This window comes from Oncorhynchus mykiss, chromosome 4, assembly GCF_057628025.1.
Source record: "Oncorhynchus mykiss isolate SJ-2025 chromosome 4, ASM5762802v1, whole genome shotgun sequence".
Classification (NCBI taxonomy): domain Eukaryota; kingdom Metazoa; phylum Chordata; class Actinopteri; order Salmoniformes; family Salmonidae; genus Oncorhynchus; species Oncorhynchus mykiss.
In genome coordinates, this window is record NC_143025.1 from 11,416,559 (window position 1) to 11,441,775 (window position 25,217).

Consider the following 25,217-nt stretch of genomic DNA (forward strand, 5'->3'; position numbering starts at 1 on the left):
TTTCATGGTTGAATATTTGCCCATGTTTAATTTATATGTTTTTCCGTGTAATCACAGCCAGGTTGGGAGCGTTTGTTTAGGCCTCTAGAAGTGCAAGTGATATAAAACACCTAGCATTCATTAATGTGCTGTACTATGCAAATGTATGCAGCTAACCTGCTGTAGAATACTCAATAAATAATTGTCTTACAGTTTAATAGTCACTTTTACTGTATTGTACTGAGCTTCATTGCTCTGGCATCATGTTACCATTAATTTCTCAGTATTGTATTGGCACTATCCAGAGATATATCATAAGATATCTTGTTTTAATTACAATCATTTTGAATACCTTAACTGCATCAATATTTTCAGTAATGGTTACAGAAATGTTTTACTTGCCATGACTGTGATGTGTTTATTAAAATTCAATCTTGTTTGAATGCCCTGCAAGATGTGAAGATGCTAAGGGCTCCTGAGTGGCGCAGTAGTCTAAGGCACTGCATCTCACTGCATCTCGCACAATTGGCCCAGGGTCGTTAAGGTTTGGTCAGGATAGGCTGTCGTTGTAAATAAGACTGACTTACCTAGTTACATTTAATTCATTTTTTTAAGGAGCTCTTCTTTTTAAGGAGAAGAACTGAATGGCCAAAAGGTAAATGTAAAACTTTTAAACTTGCAAAGAACACTGGGTAAAATGTCGCTGCATGAGTAATTCCAGTAATATACTGTAAATTAGATTACAGTAAAATGTTCCCCGTTAAATTGTTTACAGTAGTTGCACTGTAAAATAAATTACCTTAATTTTAGTTTATACAGGAAATGTTTTACAGTACAGACAGCAGGTTTGACTCCTCCAGCTATGCTAGTGGATAGTATCCAGACAACAGGGGGCAAACCTCAGGGCCAGTCTCCATCTATCAGCCTGCTCAGTTTGATAGCCTGTAGCAAAAGCCCACCGGCTCCATGACACCACAAACACTCTGCAAACCATGCACTCTAGCAATCAATAAGGTCCTAAATGAAACAACATCTGGTTTGAATGGATTGCTTAATGGAAAAATAGCAGCTATCTATTTCTGGTCCAGAGTTTTTTTGTGTGCAATATCTTGGCTCAGTCTCATCTGTAGTTTATGGTATAAATTATCCTAGTTCTTTTCCCCTGCAGATTGATTGCGACAGAAATTGGAAAAATCCTCTCGATCGAGTTCGAATCTGACAACCACGCAGAGAATATTCTGTGGAAGAAGATGACACAATTTCTCTAACTTGTCCAGCACGCTCAGAGCAGAACACCAGCATCACAGAGGTGAGTTAACACTACTTAGACATTTTCTATTTTGCAAAATATTTTTTTGTAAAGCAAAGATTTGCACTTTCCTCTTCTTCTATGAGATGTGTTGACGGTGAAGTCTGATTAGTTTAGCCAGTCTTTTCAGTCCACTTTCTTGCCATGTGGCACCAAGCAGTGGTTGGCCCATTGAGGAGGTGGGGGAACAAAGAAAATAAGACATTAGCTCGGCTTCCTTGGACTGTCTCTCTCCATGATCAATCAAATGTTCTGTGGTGTTTACGATTGCTGTGAGGGTTGAGGGGTCGGAAGTCCATGCAAACTAGAGTCAAGCTAGAGTCCTAAAGTACTGTGTCTGCTTTAGCTCTTTAGATTGAAATAATATCACCAGACTGTTCCAGTATGTTCTTTGTGTTTTGTGGAGAGAGGTCAAGAGGTCAAGGCAATTAGCTATGGATTGGGTCATCCGTTTCATAGACAACTGCTATGGGGAGATTGGGACCTTTATGATAAGAGAGAAGCAGCTTCCTGCATACATCTGAGATGGAGCCAGCATGTCTCTAGTAGTCTTTTTTTTAAACATTGCTATGACAGGACACAGGCAACTAACTTTCTGTGAGCAACAGCCCATATAGCTCTATTCTGAAGTGTTGTCATGATGTGACATTACACAGGGGGAGACTATTATTATTATATGATAATGGGAGTATAAGCAAACAATTTTCTTGAATCTTTGAAGTAACTAAGGGCTCCGTTCAATCGGTATCGCTGAACCGTTACAGATTGCTCGATAGACATTTAAAGAAAATATCCGATTGAACTGACATAGGCAGCGTTTACAGTGAATGCAGTCTCCGCTTACGTGGAAATGTTACCTTTATATTTCAATCACAATGTAGTACTGAACTTCCGTGACACTGATTGCATAGAGCCCTAAGATTATGTTAACAGCCAAGTATGTATACGAAATTGATGACTTGTAGGCAATTTCATTATATAAAGGACATTTCAATTTACAGTGCACACCAGCCTTTATCTCAGTTGCACCACATTCAGAAGTCCAATAGATGGAGCTACATTGTGATATATTTTTTAAAGCTGGATCACTCGATCCACATTTAAAAGTCTCAAAATGAAATTGATATGACAAGAAAGCCTCAAATAGAGAACAAATAATATATTTCATACTCAATATAAGGTCATTTCTGTAAAAAAAAAAGAATATGTATATTTTTACATCTCAAATTATTGAAATGTATTGGCTTTTACAGGTCAATAATGCATAAAACACACATTTGATTGCTTTCAATGTGTGTATGCATGTTGTTTCGTACACATTTGTGTATTTCCCAGAATGCCTTGCTTTTCGAGTGAATTGTAGCGTTACCACCCATGATTGTATTTGTTATACCCTTTCAAAAGCAATAATTGATAACCTTTCAGACAATTTGTTTAACATTTAAGTGTGGCTTCTGTCCCTTTAGAGACAGAAGAATTCTGTATAGAATATTAGGTATTGTTTCCCTGTGTTGTTTTTTAATGGTAGGGTAGATGTTTTCTCTCTACTAAATGTATTGGTAAGTCATTGTATTTAACAGACTTCAAATTACTTTTCTTCGAGGCGAGTGGTCTGCATGCAGGCAGGCTGCACACAGGTATCTTGAGATCATTTCATTGACAGTTCAACCAGAAGTTGCCGCCACTACAGACAAGTTAAATGCCTGTTCAGTGGCGCTTCAAAAATATATCCAGAGAAGGTTTCATGGCGGCTTTTTAAAAGCTGTACCCTTTCAGACAAACAAAAATGCTGTAGCCGAGGTGCTTCAAGGCGCCACATTCCATATGTCTGAAAGGGGAGTTAGTGACAGAGACATGGTTGTTGCATTCATCCGTTTTCAAGCCTCTGGCCATCACCAAGTGAGATCCTAAGCAAATATGTTATCATAAAAATTTAATTATTCCACACTATACTACCAGTATTCCATAAGCCCTTATTTTAAGGCCCTAGTTTTACCCTAATATAGTGGCATGAAACTCATGGTTTACAGGCCACATCAGGCCTGCAAGTCACATTATGCTGGCTTGAAAAGTGATGTGTGATTCTTATTGGAATCCAGCCAGAGTGAGGATATCCAACATTTTGAATTTTTATTCACCCACAACCTGCATTCAGAATGAATGCTAGGTTTTGAAGAGTAAGACAGGAGAATACCTAAACCATTTAAACTGGAACAACCATTTCAGTACCCGGGTGCAATAAGTCCAATTAACAGATTTGATTAGTTTAGACACATTTATGTTATTTATAGTTGAGTAGCATACGATTAATTAATCAATCATGCAAAAACAGAGATATTGAAACAAACCGTTCTAAAAATCAACAAGCAATAGAGCATGCTGGGAAACACTGGTTACCACTGGTTAGTAGCACCAAGACTGGGGTTATTTTACACCACTGTGTTAATTTAATATTAATATTAAATATATATTAAATATTAATTAATTTTCACTTACAGAGTTCATTTAACACCTGAGTCAACCTAATAAATGTTACACTGAAAAATCAACACTGTCCAATTTGCTGTGTATCTAAAGAGAGCAACAGAAGGACAGGGTGAGAACCAGTCAACACACAAAAGCATCAGAGAGACTTTTATACTTGGGCAATGTATGAGTGCTTGTGAGAGAGTGTCTTCCGAGGAAACGTGGGGAGAGGGGGAGCAGGAGAGTGGGTGCACCTGCTGAAGAGCTCCTCTGTCTGAATCAGATAGTCACCCACTGGGGTGGGAGGCAGAGAAGAGAAAGGAGAGGAGATACATCTGTGGTGTTGAGGAGAGGGGGGGAAGAGTACCGAACAGGAGAGGAGGGGAGAGGACCTAACAGGACAGAGCCGGACAGGAGAGAACATGAGAGGGGAGGAACGCAGGAAAAGAGAGACACAGTACAGCTGCACTTTCCGAGGAAAGCGTAGAAACCGGGAGAGCAGCCTCCTGCTCTGCTCAAAGCCCTCCCGCTAATTCTCCCATTTAACACTCAACACAAACCACACAATACTGCCATAATCACTGCTGCTCCACTGGAGCTGGTAATCAGATGTAAATAAGGCACATTGATAATGAGCCGCCAGAGGAGGAAATTCCTCTAATTGCTGTAGTAGCTAGCTCTCTAGAAACAGACTTCACTGAGAGACATGAGAGGAGTGGGAGCCGGGAGGCGAGCATCGTCCTCCACGACCGCCTGCATCTGAAAGGCATTGGGCAAGAGAAGGGGGAGAGAGTCCAGACAGTAGAGTGGTGTTACGATGTGAAATGCTTGGGAGCTTGTTTATACATATATAGAATAGTTGATAGGAATGAATCATGTAAGTTTCACCGAGGATTGAGCCTTTGAACAAACATTCGTTTTCATATGAACAGTTATTCTGCAAACAGAATTAAAAATGAGTATGCATTTTAAAGAGATATGGAATTTGTAAACCACATTTAATATTACATATTTTCATGAATATTGATGATATAAATACATATCCTATCAAGAGCTAATATATGAAAAAAATACTAATATAATACAACTATTTATTCTGTACTATGCCATTTTTCTAAGCAAAACTTGAGTTTCTGGGGAAAGTAAAAAACAAAACAAAAAACAAGGATATTCTGAAAAGGCAAGAATGCATGCTACAACAAAACTATGTCACAATATATCCCAGAAATCCAGATACCAGTTGTCAGTGAATAGGGCCAAAAGCCTTTATGAGTGATGAGCAAAGTGTCCATTTTGCAACCACAACTAAAAAAAACGATGGAACAGAGCAGAATGAGATACTCTTCCATCCAAATAAGTGTGTGCGGCTGAGGAAGTAGTGAAGGAGGCTGTAGGAGGGGAGAAGAGACCTCTATCTTGACTGTAAACAACGGCCTAGGTCACTGCATTTATTGTACGTTCCTAACAGACCTCACTGAATTATGTCGACAACTGTGTATAATAACACCACAACTGTATGTCTCCTTGCATAAATAGGTATAACAGTGTTTAAATTAAATGTTTTTTTGGGGGGCCAATTGAAAGGAGACATAAAACTTCATCAGAACGGTACAATGCTTACACAGCATTTCGCAGGTGCATTTTTTTTTTCAAGTACCGTCCGTGAAAATAAGACCTTTGTTGATTGGTAGAGCTGTCCCAAGAAGGAAAAACAAGAGATTGTAAATAGCATGTAACCTCTCCAGATGATATGGTGTGCTGTCTGGTGTCATAAACAACTCGTGTTGCAGTAAACACATGCAGGCCTGGAGATCTACAGGTTGGTGAACTACTGCATTAAGAAGTAGTTCTCCCCCTGATGGAATAAAACACCGGACCAAACGTTTTCCTCTTCTAGTCTTTGTAGGCACAGGAAATCATGGACTTTATTTAAGTCATTTCCACTGTGAGATTACTGGTTGATTAACGGCCCACATGGCCTGGGTGTTATACAAGTAACTTGAAACATGGGAATATTTCCAATATACCTGTATAATTTGTTTTTTGAAAATGTCAGTATCCAGTCAGAGGTGGAAATTCTTGAAGGCACAATAAAGTAAGTAAGTAAGTAAGCATACTATATACAGGAAATATTATTAAAAAATGTTCCAATACCATAGTTACATGTGCAGGAATACTGGAGTAATGGAGGTAGTATAGGGGTATATGTATGTATAGGTAGTAAAGGTAGTATAGGGGTAAGGTGACAGGGATACTGGAGTGATGGAGGTAGTATAGGGGTACAGTGCCTTGCGAAAGTATTCGGCCCCCTTGAACTTTGCGACCTTTTGCCACATTTCAGGCTTCAAACATAAAGATATAAAACTGTATTTTTTTGTGAAGAATCAACAACAAGTGGGACACAATCATGAAGTGGAACGACATTTATTGGATATTTCAAACTTTTTTAATCAAAACCTGGCCGTCCCTCTAAACTTTCAGCTCATACAAGGAGAAGACTGATCAGAGATGCAGCCGAGAGGCCCATGATCACTCTGGATGAACTGCAGAGATCTACAGCTGAGGTGGGAGACTCTGTCTATAGGACAACAATCAGTCGTATATTGCACAAATCTGGCCTTTATGGAAGAGTGGCAAGAAGAAAGCCATTTCTTAAAGATATCCATAAAAAGTGTCGTTTAAAGTTTGCCACAAGCCACCTGGGAGACACACCAAACATGTGGAAGAAGGTGCTCTGGTCAGATTATACCAAAATTGAACTTTTTGGCAACAATGCAAAACGTTATGTTTGGCGTAAAAGCAACCCAGCTCATCACACTGAACACACCATCCCCACTGTCAAACATGGTGGTGGCAGCATCATGGTTTGGGCCTGCTTTTCTTCAGCAGGGACAGGGAAGATGGTTAAAATTGATGGGAAGATGGATGGAGCCAAATACAGGACCATTCTGGCAGAAAACCTGATGGAGTCTGCAAAAGACCTGAGGCTGGGACATAAATTTGTCTTCCAACAAGACAATGATCCAAAACATAAAGCAAAATCTACAAAGGAATGGTTCAAAAATAAACATATCCAGGTATTAGAATGGCCGAGTCAAAGTCCAGACCTGAATCCAATCGAGAATCTGTGGAAAGAACTGAAAACTGCTGTTCACAAATGCTCTCCATCCAACCTCACTGAGCTCGAGCTGTTTTGCAAGGAGGAATGGGAAAAAATTTCAGTCTCTCGATGTGCAAAACTGATAGAGACATACCCCAAGCGACTTACAGCTGTAATCGCAGCAAAAGGTGGCGCTACAAAGTATTAACTTAAGGGGGCTGAATAATTTTGCACGCCCAATTTTTCAGTTTTTGATTTGTTAAAACATGTAGGGATTACAGACTGGGACAAGGAGAGGTAGACAATTACTGTGAATCTTTTTTTATTTGACCTTTATTTAAACAAGGCAAGTCAGTTAAGAACAAATTCTTATTTACCTATTTAATATGCCTGCCAGCTGTTCTGCACAAGCTCTGAGAACGCACCCTAGAACACCGCAGCCTTGTGGGTTTTGACCTAGTTAAAGACCCTTCTCACATCTGCCTCGGAGAGCGAGATCCACCAGTCCTCTTGGCAGGTGACGGCCCTCACACCCTGCTCAATGTTGTTGTTTTCAAAGCGTGCATAAAATGCATTGAGTTTGTCTGGTAGAGAGGCCTCACTGGGCAGATCACGGCTGGGTGTTCCATTATAATCCGTAATGGACTGTAGACCCTATCACATGCGGCAGGCGTCGGTGCCTGAGTAATATGATTCCACCCTATTCCTTATAAACGTGTATATTTACTGCAGACCATCTGTAGTACTTCTATAACATACAGTATATTATACCTCCCTTCATCTAGGGGTTCTCTGCATTTTCTCCAATGGAGACATAGTCTATTTGTTTTTGAAAGTGTATTTGGAAGTTATTCAAATATGAAAAAGACCATAAAGACGATAAATACCTACTAAACAGCTAATTAAACACAGCATGCATTATAACATGAGATCAATTTGAATGTGCTGATACTATTTGAATGTGATACTGATACTTTCAGTGCCTGCAATACGTAACAGTTATTTTGTCATTTTTTTTGTCCACATAGTTCCAAGCTGCTGAAAGAGTTCCCTAGCAATCGAAAACCCTGTCAGATGAAATGGAAACGTTGAAAAGACACCTCTCTCTGATCGGCTCGACAACCGTGCTTTGTCACAATGACCTCCTACCTAAAAACATCATCTATGACTACAAAGAGGGTGGATGATGGGTCTCAGTGTCTGGAATTTGAGCTGCAAGGCTGACATAAAAAGTGTTCCAAGCGAGTTCATGTGATCATTTAAAAAAGCTGCCGCAGTATGAAGAATAAGTGGATTCATTACTGCTGAACCGATTGGTTATAGCGTTTGTTCTGCCATTCTGATGCAATATACCATCAGTGTCAGTAAGAATACAAGATTGCCATGTTTTAGTCTCAATAACTTGGATGTCCCTTTGACTGAACTTATTTCAATGAAATGGTCCAATTGTAAGACATGTTCCATTTGAACACTTTGACAAAATGTGGATCACAAAAGGGTCACATCTTTCCTTTCTTTTGCTATGGATAATAAATCTATACCCTATTATCTTAATCCTCTTGTCATTTCATTATGTCATTATGTCATTTCATTATGCCCTTATGTGCAGACGTACGGCCTTGGTCATTGTTATGATTAGTGTATGGAACACCATTATAATGAATACATTATTAATGTTTCTCTGAAGCTTTTCAGGGACTTTGTTGCTGTAACAGTAAAGCACAAAATAAAATAAAATGATATCTGAACAAATCATACATATCAGAACATAATATAGTGGGAAATTGTTTCATTGTATCTTTATTTAAAAACATTTTTTTATTGTATCCTATTGAGGAATTGTAGCGTTGACTATTAAAGCTTTCAGAGCACACTATCAATTATAGCGGCATACAGATAACTGCCAAAATAAAGGAAACACCAACATAAAGTGTCTTAATAGGCAGTTGAGCCCACTCCAGTCATTACCGTGTGCCCAATTAAGATGCCACCAAACTCCTGTGACACATACACTCACACACACACAATTCTCCTTTTGAAACTCCTCTTTCGAAGTCACTGAGATTATCATAATTATTTATATTTAACCTTTATTTAAGTAGGCAAATTAGTTAAGAACAAATTCACATTTACGGCCAAATCCGGACGACGCTGGACTAATTGTGCGCTGCCCTACAGGACTCTCAATCACGGCCGGTTGTGATACAGCCTGGAACAGAACCAGGGTGTCTGCCACTGAGACGCAGTGTCTTAGACCGCTGCACCACTCGGGAGCTTCAAGATCTCTTCTTCTAGCCATGGTAGCCAAAATATTGGGCAACTGGGCATTTTTGTACATGGCCCTAAGCATGATGGGATGTTAATTGCTTAATTAACTCAGGCACTTGCTTTCAATATACTTTGTATCCCTCATTTACTCAAGTGTTTCCTTTATTTTGGCAGTTACCTCTACATAGGGTACAGTACTGGGTTTCAGATATTTGAAAAAAATCATTAAAATACTTTGAGGCTTTGCTTGTCTGCCTAGTGGGTGGTGTTTTCAGTTTTGGGACTTTTCTATTTGTTTATTAAGCCAGGCATGCTCAAACAGGCCAAGTATTTGATTATATTTGTCAAGTAATTGCAACCTAGGTCTGATAGAGTAATAATTATATTGCTGAGGTGCTACAGAACAGTTTACTAATGTGTACGTGTCATTGCAATTAGCTGTATGAACCGTACGTTGCTCTCTTCTCCTTTAGGCATGGTGAGATTCATTGACTATGAGTATGCTGATGATAACTAACAGGCCTTCGACATAGGCAACCACTTCAATGAGTTTGCAGGTGCGTTCCTTCAGTTTACAGTTCATTTCTGAGGTGAATCTCACAAAAGGGGAATCAGAGAGATTATGTTTTTTTATTTCAATGTATTTCAAGTATTTCATTTTGCCTTCAACGTTGAACTAAGCAAGCACATTAAAGGGACATTACACCTTCGAATAAACATTTGTCAGATGTGAAGTTGTCTAAGTAGTCTACCTGTAAAGTAGTCTAATGTCAGGATGAAACTATTTCCCACAACATTGGTCGTGTAGATCCAGCTATTTGCCTCCACCCCAAATGAATGTAAAAGATACGCTGACAAACTTTCCTTTAAAGTTTCCCTTTACACAGTTTACGCAAAGATTTACAGTGTGATCTTTTAAACAGTTAGGCCCACTAGTCCCCCCTCCCCTTCTCCATCTCTCTCTTTTTATCTCAAATGCACGCACACTTTCTCTCACACACATACTCTCTCTAAAACACACACATTAAGTCTGGGAATTGCCAGGGACCTCATGATACGTTACAGATCTCCAGACGGTGTCAAGGGTTTCTAACCCATGTTGTTGCTGTATCATCCAGCCTGATTGGTTTGACAGGTTCTCATTACATTTGTCTGTGTGTTTGATACGTCCCCAAGGTGTGAAAGGCATTGACTACAGCCTATATCCCAGCCCTGAACTGCAGAGGGACTGGTTGACTGCTTACCTGGAGAGCTGCAAGCACAGTGTGGGGCTAGGAGCCACAGTTACAGGACGAGAGGTTCAGGAGCTGCAAGTTCTCACTGGTGAGAGGCACTGGCACAGCACCCATTAACCTGGCCTACGGCATTGATATTTCACCAAAGCACCCAATAACCTGGCCTACGACATTGATATTTAACCACAGCACCCATTAACCTGGCCTACGGCATTGATATTTCACCACAGCACCCATTAACCTGGCCTACGACATTGATATTTCACCACAGCTCCCATTAACCTGGCCTACGACATTGATATTTCCCCACAGCACCCAATAACCTGGCCTACGACATTGATATTTAACCACAGCACCCATTAACCTGGCCTACGGCATTGATATTTCACCACAGCACCCATTAACCTGGCCTACGACATTGATATTTCACCACAGCACCCATTAACCTGGCCTACGACATTGATATTTCCCCACAGCACCCAATAACCTGGCCTATGACATTGATATTTAACCACAGCACCCACTAACCTGGCCTACGGCATTGATATTTCACCACAGTCTAAGTAAATACTGTATGTAAGTTAAGACTATACTTTCTGATTCACTTTCTGATTCACTTTTATTTCTCTGTGTGAAATTTACAGGATATAAATTCATTGGCTGAACTCCATTTTAATGTGGGTGTTTGTCGATAAAGAGACCAAAAGTAGTTTTGTGCAGGGGTGCCTGCCTTTCACTATAGTAATGAGCACTGGCAAGATTCAATATTTCAATTCACATCAAACGATGTCCTTTTACGGGTCCATATTTCCAAAAACTGAAGTCCCATCCACTCTGTATGATCCACGTACCGCTGCATTTTGACATACTCTATTGGAGTTGATTTGAAACCACTGCAAGAAAAATGACAGACAGCAGCCAAGATGTGTTTTTTTAACAACCACAATTTTCGGTCTTTGGTGGCTCAAGTGCTGCTGGACTAAACTAATGGTGCTTTCATAAGTGGACACAATACGCAGGATTGTTTTAGTAATTTGTGGGGGTAGTGTCGATGTCTCTCAAAATAGCCCAGAAATGGTGAGTAAGCCTTTTCTTTTCAAAATAACTCTGCTTCAGCCAAAACGTGGAAGGGAAGAAAAAAAACATGCCTGGAAATGAATAAGAGCAGCGATAACATATTGTTGATTGAAATCAGATTTCTGTGACAAACCAAGAACTCTGGCTTGATGAAGTGGGAGAAGTCCCTCATTGACAATGAATGGGTAAGTCAAGTTTCCTGTCCAAGTTAAGTCTGGCATAGAGATGGTGGATATGCTTGTTTATCAAAACAATCACGAAAGAAAAGTTTGGCTTAGCTGGTTTTCATTTAAATCTGATTATGAGATACGACAAGAACTTTCTCAATATCCCTCCCATACTCTGGTTTTTAGTCATGTGACCGGATCTTTGTGGTTTGCCAGTGTCTTTAGACTACCATTTCAGTTAATGGGAGGACCTAGGTCTACTGAAAGGAAACACACTTTGTCAAACTGATATCAATGCCCTATTGAACTGCAGGGTGTGTTGTGATATTTCCCAGGGTCCTTAGATAGACAAATCGTCTTCGCTGTGGCATCACTAACAAGCTCTCTGCCAATGTTCTGGGGCGGGGAGCTTCTCCACTGCTCCTCTCCCTATCTTAAGCCGAGACAGAGTAAGCCAAGGCACACTGGGCTCTTTACGCCTCCTCTTGGCCCCCTCTGGGACCCCCCCCCCCAAGTACTGAGGGGCCAAAGACTGTGACTCTGTGATGTCACCCCCCTATCTTGTTGTAGTATGATTCCTCTTTGGGCTTTTCTGAATGGCACCCTGTCACTGGCCATCTCTGCTTAGCGTTAGGCACACACACTGCACTCAATCTCCATCTAGAACTGGGGAGAGACATTACAGTTGAAAATGTGCCAGGAAAAAATGGAGAGGAGAAACCACACACTGCTCCAATATTTCATTCCGCCCTTTATTTGATTATCAAATAAAAATGTGATTATATCACTCGGCCACAACACAGAGGTCCGCCTGGAACTCGTTGGGAAATTATTAGTGGTCCCACCGTGGATAATTACTATTAGGGTGGATGACAACAGAAATGTATGGAGACGTGGAGTGCCGTTGACCTAAGGGAGCAATTCCATTAGTACGGGAACAATTCAATATGATCATTACACATTTCCCCTTTTTCTTAAGAAGAAAAACACAGGGAAATCGAAAAAATGTACTTGTGGATTATGGGTAGCAAAAATCTTGTCATAAAAAATTGGCCATAAATAACATCCTAACACAATACAACTCTCACATGTAAGTTAATTTTCTAGTTTAAAGATGTACACAACGTATAGCCCTTGCTTACCAAGACTCTAGGTAATTTTACTAAACATATCGTGAGAATATATTTTTTACATTTGTTACACAGTTATTGTTTTAGTTAATTCTCCATTTCAACTCTTGCTTCAAATTCTGTCAATGGACAGTATTTTCTGTCAGCCTTGGTGGCATTTGCCATTGATATCTCATTGAAAACAATGGTATATGTTCTTGTCCTGCCTTCATGAGTCGCCCGAGACGCTGCATAAGAAAGGTAGGATCTTCATGTGAGAACGCTTTCATTTCCTGAGAATTTTCCTGAGCTGCAGGAACTGCAGATGAGCTTTGTGATTTACATAAATTCACTGAAAACCTACTCTAACACAGTTATATCACAGTTCTAAAACAAAGGTCATGTGGTTTGGTAAGAAGAATGCCCCTCTCCCCACAGGTGTGATTACTACCTAGAGCAAGTACTTGGGAGCATGGCTAGATGGTGCACTGTCCTTCTCTCAGCACATATCAAAGCTGCAGGCTAAAGTTAAATCTAGACTTGGTTTCCTCTATCGTAATTGCTCCTCTTTCACCCCAGCTGCCAAACTAACCCTGATTCAGATGACCATCCTACCCATGCTAGATTACAGAGACATAATCTATAGATCGGCAGGTGAGGGTGCTCTCGAGTGGCTAGATGTTCTTTACCATTCGGCAATCAGATTTGCCACCAATTCTCCTTATAGGACACATCACTGTACTCTTTACTCTTCTGTAAACTGGTCATCTCTGTATACCCGTCGCAAGACCCACTGGTTGATGCTTATTTATAAAGCCTCTTAGGCCTCACTCCCCCCATCTGAGATATTTACAGCAGCCCTCATCCTCCTCATACAACACCTGTTCTGCCAGTCACATTCTGTTAAAGGTCCCCAAAACGCACACATCCCTGGGTAGCTCATCTTTTCAGTTCGCTGCAGCAAGCGACTGGAACGAGCTGCAACAAACACTCAAACTGGACTGTTTTATCTCAATTTCTTAATTTAAAGACTCAATCATGGACACTCTTACTGACAGTTTTGGCTGCTTTGCGTGATATATTGTTGTCTCTACCTTCTTGCCCTTTGTGTTGTTGTCTGTGCCCAATAATGTTTGTACCATGTTTTGTGTTGCTACCATGTTGTGTTGCTACCATGTTGTTGTCATGTTGTGTTGCTACCATGTTGTGCTGCTACCATGTTGTTGTCATGTTGTGTTGCTACCATGATGTGTTATCATGTGCTGCTGCCATGCTATGTTGTTGTCTTAGGTCTCTCATTATGTAGTGTTGTGTTGTCTCTCGTGTCGTGATGTGTGTTTTGTCCTATATTTTTTATATATTTTAATCCCAGCCACTGTCCATGCATGAGGTCTTTTTCCTTTTGGTAGGCCGTCATTGTAAATAAGAATTTGTTCATAACTGACTTGCCTAGTTAAATAAAGGTTAAATAAAATAAATAACTAAACATTAAGAGTATTGCACCTTTCATGTAGCCTACTTTTGTCCAGCAGAACCACCTATCAAGCAACATTATGGACTAGATGTTTAAATCCTGTTGCTGTAGGATCATTTTTCTACGACAATATTGGTAAAGTTAAGATCCAACATCAGTCTGTTTCAGTCATGTAGCACACAATATTGCACCATGAAAGGTACATCCTCAAAGCCACAGCAGTGTGGAACAAAGGCTTCTGGGAACATACAGGACAGGACAATAGAACCAGAGAGGAATTGTAATGGTTTTCTGGGGTCTGAAACACCAGCTCTTTGCAGGCTACAGTGTCTCGATACGACCACTTAGTGGGCTCTTCAATCTCACTGAACTTTAAAGGGATACTCCCCCAGACTCAGATGAACTCATGGATATCATTTGTATGTCTCTGCATCCAGTATGACGGAAGTTAGAGGTACTTTTGCGAGCCAATGCTAACTACTGTTAGCGCAATGACTGGAAGTTATGGTATCTACTAACATGCTAGCTGATACCGTAAACTTCCAGTCATTGTGCTAAAGCTAGTTAGAAATTAAGCTAACGCTAGCGTAGTTGTGGCAGGTAGCCTAGCATTTAAGAGCATTGGACCAGTAACTGAAAGGTTGCTGGTTCAAATCCCCGAGCTGACTAAGTGAAAATCAGTCAATGTGCCCTTAAGCAAGGCACTTAACCCTAAATGCTCCTATAAGTCCCGCTGGATAAGTGTCTGCTAAATGAGAAAAATGTAAATGTCTAGTTAGCTACTTCCTTCAAACTGCACACAGAGACACCCACGAGTTGATCTGCGTTGGGGAAATAGATGAAGGGCTCCATTGTCAAATCCAGAAGTATCCCTATAAGAAAGACAAGATTCTGAATTATATTTAAATGTAGCGACAGGGTTAAGCATTAGATTTATACAGAAGAGGACATCAAGTACATGTCAAGATGAGAACAACCCTGAACAAGGCATGACCCTCCTTCTCACAAACCTATTCGCAGGTCTCCAATTTCTTCTGGGGTCTCTGGGCAATCCTGCAGGCCAGATACTCGTCCATTGACTTCAACTTTGAAAGGTGAGTGACCAGGTCTCTCTTGAGTCTAGACTGTGGGACTTCGGTCTAACAGTAATTGTATTACTTCTAAATGCTGATACAAAGTAAAACCTACAATTGTTTACTTAGCTTTACTATGAATAGCCTTTCCTCACCTCAGACCTCTGCTGCTCCGTACTCACACAACCTCCCCACCTCCCCATACTCACACAACCTCCCTGCCTCCCCATACTCACATAACCTCCCCGCCTCCCCATATTCACACAACCTCCCCATCTCCCCATACTCACACAACCTCCCTGCCTTCCCATACTCACATAACCTCCCCACCTCCCCATATTCACACAACCTCCCCACCTCCCCATACTCACACAACCTCCCTGCCTTCCCATACTCACATAACCTCCCCGCCTCCCCATATTCACACAACCTCCCCACCTCCCCATACTCACACAACCTCCCTGCCTTCCCATACTCACATAACCTCCCCACCTACCCATATTCACACAACCTCCCCACCTCCCCATACTCACACAACCTCCCTGCCTTCCCATACTCACATAACCTCCCCGCCTCCCCATACTCACACAACCTCCCCGCCTCCCCATACTCACACAACCTCCCTGCCTCCCCATACTCACATAACCTCCCCGCCTCCCCATACTCACGCAACCTCCCTGCCTCCCCATACTCACACAACCTCCCCGTCACCCCATTCTCACACAACCTCCCCACCTCCTCATACTCACACAACCTTTATGAGGAATGAGAAAACACCTAGCACAATGGATGAACTTCAATGGAATCACCTAGTAACACATTAGAATCAGTAACAAACATTTTGTAATTTCAGGGGGACAAAAATGTATTATGAACAGCATAGTCCTCTGAGCAGAAAGTGTTCCTTTCCTGCTCCTCTCGTTCTTCCTCATCTCTGCTACCATGCCCCATTGCGCCCCACAGCAGCAGCAGCAGCAGCAACAGTCTCAACTGTGCAGACGCTAATCACTATTGACACACAGTACCCTTGTCACGTTCTGACCATAGTTCTGTTACTTTATCTTTGTTTTAGTAAGGTCAGGGCGTGAGTTGGGTGGGCAGTCTATGTTGGATTTTGTATGTTTATTTTTGAGTTCGGCCTAGTATGGTTCTCAATCAGAAGCAGCTGTCATTTGTTGTCCTCTGATTGAGAATCATACTTAGGTAGCCTGGGTTTCAGTTTTGGGTTGTGGGTGTTAGTCTTCCGTGTCAGTGTTTGTCGCCACACGGGACTGTTTCGTTCATTTCACGTTTATTGTTTTGTATTTTGTATTGTTCAGTTTATGTTTTAAAATAAACATTATGGACCCTTACCACGCTGCGTTTTGGTCCTCACCTTCTTCCACCGAACGACAACCCTTACAACCCTCCCCTCTGTGTGGCTTCTTCTCTGCCCGCTCTGTGGACCAGTGACAGGTGTCCCACCTCTTCTCTATCAGAACCTTGGAAGAAATGTGATCCATCAGGAGCAGATGGAACAGTAGTGTTCCAGTCTCATTGGTTCTCCCTGTCTGTCTCTCATCCCCGGTTGGGCCACATGTGGCTGTTAGCCTGTCTAGCCCCACCAAGCCCCATGCACAAGTTGCCCCAAAGTACATTGCGAGGGTCAGGTTACATCCCTATACCCCAAATCTAAGTTGAACCATAATGTGGTGGAGAACGGCGAGTTTGCACCAGCTGCTTGTGTGGGTAAAGTCTCCCTCTAGAGCTTCCAGTAGAGAGCATATGTCCTAGACTGGGAGGAGAGTCCTCGCGATTAAGGTTTGTTGGGGTGTTTCTCTCTATGCCTGTTTCCTCGCTGCATTATCTCTTTGAGACAAATCTCTGCTGACTACTCAATGAATGACAGGCGACTGCTAGGCTTCCCGCTTAACCAAAGACAGATGTGCATGTGACAATAGGGAGCCGCAAGGGGAATGCATGCACCCCACCCTCCCTGCCTCCCACTCTACACTCTTAGAAAAACGGGTTTTGAAAGGATTCGTTGGCTGTCCCCATTGGAAAAGCCTATTTTGTTCCAGGTAGAACCCATTTTGGTTTCAGATAGAACTCTTTTCTGTTCCATGGAGAACGCTCTGTGAAAATGCTTCTAAATGGAATGCAATAGAGTTCTACTTAGAACCCCAAAAAGTTTTTCAAAGGGTTATTCTGTGGGGACAGCCGTAGAACCCTTTTAGGTTCTATATAGCACCTTTTTTAAGTGAGTAGAAGGCCCACTGTTTGAGTAGGAGGCCCACTGTTTGAGTGGGAGGCCCACTGTTTGGAATGGGAGGCCCACTGTTTCAGTAGGAGGCCCACTGTTTGAGTGGGAGGCCCACTGTTCAAGTGGGAGGCCCACTGTTCGAGTGGGAGGCCCACTGCTCGAGTGGGAGGCCCACTGTTCGAGTGGGAGGCCCACTGTTCGAGTGGGAGGCCCACTGTTCCAGTAGGAGGCCCACTGTTCCAGTAGGAGGCCCACTGTTTGGAATGGGTCAAGTGAAGAAAAGCACATTGTGAAATGGTATACCTGCTTTTGAATGTGTGTATTTGTCCCCCCTTTTTTCTACAGTAAATAGGAAAATGTTTATTACTACATTTTATCGTAAAACATACATTTTCATGGCATCCTGTTGGAGAAGTTAAATGTCGGTTTTCTTAACTCCACTTCATGTGGTCATGTCCTACATTAGGCCAACATGATATAACCATAGACTTATGTCATCTTTAAGCAAGTGGGAAAAACTGCAAATTACGACAACTGGTTCGATGGAAACAAACTTAATTAAATATTTTTATCAATCGTTCTCAACAAGAACTGTTTTCTGTTTAACCAAGTTACTCCCAGAAGACTGATGATGACTCTAAAACAGGTCTTTCAGATAAATAACCTTCTAAAATTAAACAGTGGACAATTTTAATCATCCTCTCTATGATGTCGTTGCCAATTTGAGGCACAAACTAACAATTTTAACAGAATGACAAATGAATCCAAAACAAATACAACAAAATAAGCACACATATAGATGGGCTGAGTGTGGAATGCTAAGTCGTGGAACTGGAAAATAACTTTATGTAATACACCTGTTGTATACAAAATGAGTATTTTCGCCATGGTAAGATGGCTGTCAGTTAGTGCAACTGTGAGGTTCAGTGAGATTCACATTAACGATCATCTCCTTTATGTCTCCATTTTCCGTCCTTTTTTTTTTTTAACTTCACTGTTTCAAAGATGAGCCAAGGGCAAGAGCATCAGATTTACTGAAGTGTTGAACAACTTGGTTCAAACAAATACAAAACCACTTTTCTCGCGGTTAACTTTTCAAACATGTCGAGGCTTCTGTGCTACTTTGAAAGAAAGTACTTTGTTGAGATGATGAAAATCAAAGCCGACTTAATCATGTCATGAAAGGCAACTACCTAAATCAATGCCATTTTGGGACAACTTCTGTGAAGATACAACATACTGTAACAAAGTAAATCCGTTTGTCCAAAGTAAGAGGGAAACATGTCCCATGGAATAAAGAAAATGTGAAATCTATTGATTAGAACATTTTATCTCAATTGGTTTTCCTAATTGATTATTTGATTGTCAATATTTGGAGATGTTTTGAATTCCAATCTTTTGTTACTGTATTTCTATTTCACCATACTAATTTGTTAAAATCAATGAAACGTTTTTTTTTTTTACTGTTTAATGTCAAGCCATCTTGGTTCATCTCTTTCTCGCTCCTCTTTCATTAACGCCATACAACCGGATCCTACCTGACCTATCACTTCTCTTTTTGTTATGAATCGCTCCCCAGTAAAATGATTTTTCTCAGCCGCCCTCTTCCCCTTGATAGGAAAGGCGTTGTAGAATGAGGAACATTTCAAGTGCTTTCACTGAATCACTTCATTTCCATGCCTGAAATGACCTATTTTTATCCGGCGTTTCTGAAAGAACTTTGTCATCATGGTTATCAAATGAATAATGCCTTTCCTCCCCTGAAAGCAAGCGCTATGACAACACAACACATTTGTGTTGATGAATAGGTCTCTACGCAGTTCACGAGTGTATAAAAGCCAGAAAATGCAATACAAGACTCCGACGGATCCTAAATCATCTCAGTTCCAAATGCTTTTGACAGAACAGATATCGTGGCAATGTAACAGTTGAAGAAAGTATAATTTTTATTCATTGTTTTATATATATTATATTCATAGCAGTGCAGGTGAAAATGTTTGGTTTGAATGGTGTTTTATGGCAGACAGATTGTAGCCCTTCATTTCATTTGAATGTGGATTTAACTGTACTTTACTATAGTAAACTGTTGACAATAAACAAAGAAATGTATGTTTCCGTCAATGTCACATACGCCGAATACAACAGGTTCACCTTACAGTGAAATGCTTACTTATGAGCCCCTAAACCAGTGTTTAAAAAATATGAATAAGAATAAGAAATAAAAGTAACAAGTAATTCAAGAGCAGCAGTAAAATAACAATAGTGAGACTATATACAGGGGGGTACCGATACAGAGTCAATGTGCTGGGGCACCGGTTAGTTGAGGTAATATGTACCTGTAGGTAGAGTTATTAAAGTGACAATGCATAGATAATAACAACAGAGAGTAGCAGCGGTGTAAAAGAGGGGGGGGGGGGGGGGCAATGCAAATAGTCTGGGTGGCCATTTGATTAGATGTTCAGGAGTCTTATGGCTTGGTGGTAGAAGCTGTTCAGAAGCCTCTTGGACCTAGACTTGGTGCTCCGGTACCGCTTGCCGTGCAATAGCAGAGAGAACAGTCTATGACTAGGGTGGCTGGAGTCTTTCACAATATTTAGGGCATTCCTCTGACACCGCCTGGTATAGAGGTCCTGGATTGCAGGAAGCTTGACCCCAGCGATATACTGTGAGAGAAGCTTGGAAGGGACTGTCATTAAAGATAGATTGATTAGATGTGTGGGTGCATGAGCATATATGTTAGTGAAAGTGGGCCGAACGCACTACACCCTGTAGTGCCTTGCGGTCGGAGGCCGAGCAGCTGGCATACCAGGTAGTGATGCAACTAGTCAGGATGCTCTCGAAGCTGTAGAACCTTTTGAGGATCTGAGGACCCATGACAAATCCTTTCAGTCTCCTGAGGGGGAATAGGTTTTGTTGTGCCCTCTTCACGACTGTCTTGGTGTGCTTGGACCATGTTCGTTTGTTGGTGATGTGGACACCAAGGAATTGAAGCTCTCAACCTGCTCTACTACAGCCCCGTAGATAAGAATGGGGGCGTGCTCGGTCCTCTTTTCCTGTAGTCCACAAACATGTCCTTTGTCTTGATCACGTTGAGGGAGAGGTTGATGTCCTGGCACCACACGGAGAGGTAGGAGAGCTGGCGTTCTAGTCAGACTCCATGGGAGGCCAACCACCCACCACTTCCGAGTATATTACATGCTAATGTAAAGTTTCTAGACAATAAGGTAGACAAGCTCATGGCAAGGATCTATTCTCCTTCCAGAGCACACGAGAGATTGTAACATAATTTATTTAACAGAAACATGGCTCTCCCCGGCTACACCTTCTCCTGCCAGAAGAAAGAACTCTCTGTGAACAGCAAAGGTTGAGGGATATGTTTAATAATTAATAACTCATGGTGTTGTTGTAGTAAGGTACAACAACTAAAGACCTTTTGCTCTCCCAATCTGGAATCCAATGTTGACACCATTACTTCTCAAAAGAATTCTCATCGTTTATTGTCATGGCCGTTTACATCCCCCTCAAGCTGACATCACGGTGGCACTCAAAGAACTATAAGGGACTTTTATCAAACTGGAAACTGCATATTCTGAGGTCGCATTTGTAACTGGGGTCTTAGACAAAGGAAATCTGATTAAAAATTCTCCCAAAATTCCACCAGCACTTAGGCTGTGCAATGGGTGAAGAGAAGACGCTTGACCATTGTTATTCTCCCTTTCCGGGACGGCTACAAGGCCCTCCCCTGCCACCTTTAGCAAATCAGATCACGCCTCCATTCGGCTTCTCCCCGTCTATAAGCAAAAATAAGAGCAGGAAGCACCCATGGTAAGGTCTATTCAACACTGGTCTGACCAATCGGAATCCATGCTACAAGACTGTTTTGATCACGTGCACTGGGATATGTTCTGGGTCGCCTTTGGGAATAATATCTGCGAGTACACTAGGGTTCATCAGGAAGTGCATAGAGGATGTTGTCCTACAGTGAGGATTAGAAACCGTGGATAGATGGCAACATTCGGACAAAACTGAAAGTGCAAATCATCGCATTTAACCACAGTAAAGTGACTGGACATGGACGAGGACAAACAGACCAGCTATGACTTCCGTAAGTCAATCAAAGAGGCAAAAATACATTACATGGATAAAGTGGAGTCGCAATTCAATGTTTCAGACATGAGACGCATGTGGCAGGGACTTCAGATAATCACAGATTGTAAAGGGAAAATGAGCCAGGTAGTGAACACTGACACCTCAGTCCCAGACAAACTTAACTCATTCTTCACCCGCTTCGAGGAAAACAACACGCTGCTCACGAGGTCTGCAAGTTCCCGATCCCTGTAGTCAACTTGAGTTGGACTTGTGTTAACGTGTTAACCCTCGCAAGGCTGCTGGCCCAGATAGCATACAAAGCAGAATTCTCAGTGCATGTGCAGACCAGCTGGCTGGACATGTGACCAACCACCTCGATTCGGTCTTATGTAGCAACATTTGAAATTTACATTGGATAAAAGTAGAGACTCGGAGCTACAAAATGGTATATCATACAGTGCAGTTGAGGAACAATGGGAAAGTAATTCTGCTTAGAAAGTTGATAAACTTGAAACCCCACTTTTGAGAAAAAGTACACCTACCGGAGAGCTCTTCTTTGTCTTCACCTATTCAGCATGGTTCACACCCTCTTAAGCCTTAGCCCCACCCATCTCTTTAATGATTCACATGTGAGGACATGTGCTAAACAGAGTGAGTAAGGTAGTGTAGTAAACAACTAAAGATTTCAAGACTAAAAGTGGTAAAAGTAGTAGCCTACAACTCATCTCTCGGCATGTGCAGCCATTCATTAACTCAGCCAATCATGGCTAGTGGGAAGGTTCCTGACTTTTTCATATTTCTTTCGTAATTTAACAATTCTATTCAGATTTACAGATTTACAGATGGCACACACATTTGTTATTAAGTCACATGAAAGTTCACATGTTTCTGCCAAAAAACTAATTTGATTTAAAAAAACGAAATTACGTTTGCCTCTCCTGTGAAGTAGTGACGTGCGACATATGCCTAGCTTCCTGAAACGGGTCACATATTCAACCTCTCCCTATCCCAGTCTGTTGTCCCCACTTGCTTCAATTGATACTGTACCCAAGCAAGCTAAGGTAACGGAACTAAATTACCACTTGTAGTGGAATAATGAGATACGGTGATACTCGCGACTAGCGATTGGTTGGCGTGGGAGTATGCCGTAATGACTCAATCACAATTTATGACATTGTTTGGATGGCAGGCTATCTGTGGGCTATCACAGGGATAAAATACATCTTATCTGTGTCAATTTCGATAAAGAGATGCTCTCACTGAAGTCCTGGGGTCGCTGATGCCAGGAAAGGTGTGACAACTGATAGAAACTTGACATGATGAAATCGGTGGTACTGTGTGAATTAAATTGTCGTGTTTGGTTTGTTTCAAAATCGAATAAAGAGCTGCACATTTTGATATGTCTTATGCGACTTTATGTTTTCTGGTTGACGTATTTTTAAAGTGACTCAATTGTATGTTGGGTTTACTGGTTATCAGGCACATTCTTGTTGTCTGGTCATAACATCCACATTTAGTTTATTAGATTAGAATCTGGGTGTGTTGTTCATACCTTTGGTTTTCACTAACAAAGTGTTAAGAAATATTAATTCAGGTTGGGGTTAATCCTGCTTGAATTTGGTTTAAAGGGCAGTGAATTCGCTCATACTTTGAGAACTTGCTACCAAGCTCCTGTGTGTATCAGACACACAGTTTTTTCTCTCAGACATTATTCTGAACTGAACACATCTGTAACCATGTTAAATCGTGGCCTATTGGTAATAGTAATTTACTCTGTGTTATTCTGTAATGTGTCATGTATTTCAAGTACAATGTAATTGTTTGTGTCAATTAGTGACTAGTACATTCTATTAGTTGAATTGTGTAAATGTATTCCTCGTTTTAAATAGTCATTTTTTGATTGACTATATGCCTATAATTTAGTAGTTCTATTGACAGTTGTTCACTGCACTACACACATAGCACATGTTTGGGTACCAACTTGATCTCTGATCTGCTTGCCTCAATAAATTAACGCTAGAACATTGGTTGCCAGGATTAGCTATATTTATCTAGCCTCTTAATAATTGCATAACATAGCAAGCCAGACACATGTTCATTATAGACGTACTGAGACGGTGATGCAATGATTCACTATCTTGCTAGATCCTCCAGAGACGCACAGGTCCTGTTGCATTTATTCACATAATAACGGAGTCAGATTGATAAAAGTAGTTTATTATTATTCAACATAATTTCTACACAACTAAACACTCACCTATGTCATCATGAAGTGCTTTGAGAGGCTAGTCAAGGACCATGTCACTTCCACCTTTCCCAATGCCCTAGAACAGGGGTCTCCGACAGGAGTGAGCACCATCTAGGAGAATCTCGACAAGCAATTCTGAAAGTACATGCATTTTTTTATGTGTTCCATCACAAACTGTCGTAAACATAAAGCTCCCAGCTACTATCCAATCAAAGCTACCTTGACATTATCCCTCCCCTGGTTAGCCACTATTGTAAAAAAGCCAAACTTAACCCCAATATCTGCCAATTAATTTCAAGCAATATTGCCCCCCGTCTGTCAGTTTGGTTCGCGCATTTGTCTATCTCTCCATTTTTAGCCAGTTAGCATGCTAGTAATGATAACCGTCTTGTGGGTAGACAAAGATTTCCCCAAAAACCTTCGTGATTATTATTAACTGCAAAGTACCTGACAGAAATATATAAATTGGGTGTCCATTGTTTGCAAACTCTTCCATGACATGTGCTGCAGCAATAGGCCTAACAGCACAAACATAGACCAACACATTCCTCTCTTTCTTAATACACAATTAAAGGGGTATTACACTCAAAAGTCGAAATGTGTTTATTTTTTATATACCGCAAAATTGGTCTCCTGATGTGATTTAAGCATTGGCAATGGCTCAGAATAAATGACCATTGTTTCGCTATGAAAAATTGTAATATTAGAAAAGGTTGAAGACCCTTGCCCTTGACCAACTACAATTTGCATACTGCCCCAACAGATCCATGGACCATGCAATCGCCGTCGCACTGCTCACTGCCCTATCCCACCTGGTGGAGGAATACCTATGTGAGAATGCTGTTCATCGACTACAGCTCTGCTTTCAACACCATGTTGCCCTCCAATCGTGTCACTAAGCTCATGGCCCTGGGTCTGAACTCTTCCCTGTGCAACTGGGTCCTAGACTTCCTGACGGGCCGACCCCAGGTGGTGAGGGTAGGCAACAACACCTCCGTCACTCTCAACACATTCTCAACACAGGGGCCCCCCAGGGGTGTGTGCTACGCACAACTCCAACTCAATTAATGAGTTTGCTGACAACATTGATAGGCTTGATTACCAACAACGACGAGACAGCCTACATGGAGGAGGTTAGAGTCCTGGCATAGTGGTGACTGGAAAATAACCTCTTACTCATTGTAAAAAAAAGAAAGGAGCTGATCGTGGGCAACAGGAGGCAGAAGACGGTCAATTTATTATTGACGGAGCTGAGGTGGAGAGGGTCAACAGTTTCAAGTTCCACAACACTGAGGACCTGAAATGGTCCCACTACACCGACACCATGGTGAAGAAGGCGCAACAGTGACTCTACAACTTTAGGCGGCTGAAGAAATTCGTC

The 25,217-nt window shown here is 41.4% G+C and overlaps 1 pseudogene; it reads left to right on the plus strand.

The window, feature by feature from the left end:
• The first annotated feature begins 676 nt into the window (after positions 1 to 676).
• Positions 677 to 16,026, plus strand: LOC110522729 (uncharacterized; annotated as a pseudogene).
• The last annotated feature ends 9,191 nt before the right edge of the window (positions 16,027 to 25,217 follow it).